The sequence below is a fragment of the Oncorhynchus gorbuscha genome, unplaced genomic scaffold (genome assembly GCF_021184085.1).
Source record: "Oncorhynchus gorbuscha isolate QuinsamMale2020 ecotype Even-year unplaced genomic scaffold, OgorEven_v1.0 Un_scaffold_584, whole genome shotgun sequence".
In the NCBI taxonomy this organism is placed as follows: domain Eukaryota; kingdom Metazoa; phylum Chordata; class Actinopteri; order Salmoniformes; family Salmonidae; genus Oncorhynchus; species Oncorhynchus gorbuscha.
The window spans coordinates 449,222-452,500 of NW_025745417.1; positions in this window are offsets into that span (position 1 = coordinate 449,222).

The window sequence follows — 3,279 nt, forward strand, 5'->3', positions numbered from 1 at the left end:
ACCCCCTCTGTTATTGGTAATGGTGAGAGGTTAGCATGTTTTGTTGTAGCCTCTGTTATTGGTAATGGTGAGAGGTTAGTATGTTTAGTTGTAGCCTCTGTTATTGGTAATGGTGAGAGGTTAGTATGTTTTGTTGTAGTCTCTGTTATTGGTAATGGTGAGAGGTTAGCATGTTTTGTTGTAGTCTCTGTTATTGGTAATGGTGAGAGGTTAGTATGTTTTGTTGTAGTCTCTGTTATTGGTAATGGTTAGAGGTTAGCATGTTTTGTTGTTGTCTCTGTTATTGGTAATGGTGAGAGGTTAGCATGTTTTGTTGTAGTCTCTGTTATTGGTAATGGTGAGAGGTTAGCATGTTTTGTTGTAGTCTCTGTTATTGGTAATGGTGAGAGGTTAGCATGTTTTGTTGTAGTCTCTGTTATTGGTAATGGTGAGAGGTTAGCATGTTTTGTTGTAGTCTCTGTAATTGGTAATGGTGAGAGGTTAGCATGTTTTGTTGTAGCCTCTGTTATTGGTAATGGTGAGAGGTTAGTATGTTTAGTTGTAGCCTCTGTTATTGGTAATGGTGAGAGGTTAGTATGTTTTGTTGTAGTCTCTGTTATTGGTAATGGTGAGAGGTTAGTATGTTTAGTTGTAGCCTCTGTTATTGGTAATGGTGAGAGGTTAGCATGTGTTGTTGTAGTCTCTGTTATTGGTAATGGTGAGAGGTTAGCATGTTTTGTTGTAGCCTCTGTTATTGGTAATGGTGAGAGGTTAGCATGTTTTGTTGTAGCCTCTGTTATTGGTAATGGTGAGAGGTTAGCATGTTTAGTTGTAGCCTCTGTTATTGGTAATGGTGAGAGGTTAGCATGTTTTGTTGTAGTCTCTGTTATTGGTAATGGTGAGAGGTTAGTATGTTTTGTTGTAGTCTCTGCTATTGGTAATGGTGAGAGGTTAGCATGTTTTGTTGTAGCCTCTGTTATTGGTAATGGTGAGAGGTTAGCATGTTTTGTTGTAGCCTCTGTAACTTCCTCACTCATTATTATTCATGATTCTTTCATGATTTTTCTTAATCATGGCATCATCAGGATTAATTTATTATTGTTTAGAAACATGTTATCTACTCTCTTAGACAGAAAAGTACTCCACTCATCATCCACCATTTTATTATTGGGCAAAACACAACCAAAAACACAACCAAAACAAACTGCAAATGCAACCAACGAGTTTACGACAAAAAACTAAATTTTTCAATATTTTAATACACTATTAGTGAATTGGTCAGAATACTAAAGACTTCTTCAAATGGGGAGACTGGAAACATAAATTGTTTTCATTTTTAATAGTGAAACACATATGTCTTAAAATATCCTCAAATTAAAGGTGACATTATAAACTGTCACCTCATATGAAACAATTGACCTCAAATCCAAAATGTTGGTGTTGAAATGTTTAAATTTAAAATGTTAGCTTCACTGTCTACATAGATATGGTGTGGACTGTATACTCAATACAATCTAAATCTGATACCTCACTGTCTACATAGATATGGTGTGGACTGTATACTCAATACAATCTAAATCTGATACCTCACTGTCTAAATAGATATGGTGTGGACTGTATACTCAATACAATCTAAATCTGATACCTCACTGTCTAAATAGATATGGTGTGGACTGTATACTCAATACAATCTAAATCTGATACCTCACTGTCTAAATAGATATGGTGTGGACTGTATACTCAATACAATCTAAATCTGATACCTCACTGTCTAAATAGATATGGTGTGGACTGTATACTCAATACAATCTAAATCTGATACCTCACTGTCTAAATAGATATGGTGTGGACTGTATACTCAATACAATCTAAATCTGATTCCTCACTGTCTAAATAGATATGGTGTGGACTGTATACTCAATACAATCTAAATCTGATACCTCACTGTCTAAATAGATATGGTGTGGACTGTATACTCAATACAATCTAAATCTGATACCTCACTGTCTAAATAGATATGGTGTGGACTGTATACTCAATACAATCTAAATCTGATTCCTCACTGTCTAAATAGATATGGTGTGGACTGTATACTCAATACAATCTAAATCTGATACCTCACTGTCTAAATAGATATGGTGTGGACTGTATACTCAATACAATCTAAATCTGATACCTCACTGTCTAAATAGATATGGTGTGGACTGTATACTCAATACAATCTAAATCTGATTCCTCACTGTCTAAATAGATATGGTGTGGACTGTATACTCAATACAATCTAAATCTGATACCTCACTGTCTAAATAGATATGGTGTGGACTGTATACTCAATACAATCTAAATCTGATTCCTCACTGTCTAAATAGATATGGTGTGGACTGTATACTCAATACAATCTAAATCTGATACCTCACTGTCTAAATAGATATGGTGTGGACTGTATACTCAATACAATCTAAATCTGATTCCTCACTGTCTAAATAGATATGGTGTGGACTGTATACTCAATACAATCTAAATCTGATACCTCACTGTCTAAATAGATATGGTGTGGACTGTATACTCAATACAATCTAAATCTGATACCTCACTGTCTAAATAGATATGGTGTGGACTGTATACTCAATACAATCTAAATCTGATACCTCACTGTCTAAATAGATATGGTGTGGACTGTATACTCAATACAATCTAAATCTGATACCTCACTGTCTAAATAGATATGGTGTGGACTGTATACTCAATACAATCTAAATCTGATACCTCACTGTCTAAATAGATATGGTGTGGACTGTATACTCAATACAATCTAAATCTGATACCTCACTGTCTAAATAGATATGGTGTGGACTGTATACTCAATACAATCTAAATCTGATACCTCACTGTCTAAATAGATATGGTGTGGACTGTATACTCAATACAATCTAAATCTGATACCTCACTGTCTAAATAGATATGGTGTGGACTGTATACTCAATACAATCTAAATCTGATACCTCACTGTCTAAATAGATATGGTGTGGACTGTATACTCAATACAATCTAAATCTGATACCTCACTGTCTAAATAGATATGGTGTGGACTGTATACTCAATACAATCTAAATCTGATACCTCACTGTCTAAATAGATATGGTGTGGACTGTATACTCAATACAATCTAAATCTGATACCTCACTGTCTAAATAGATATGGTGTGGACTGTATACTCAATACAATCTAAATCTGATACCTCACTGTCTAAATAGATATGGTGTGGACTGTATACTCAATACAATCTAAATCTGATTCCTC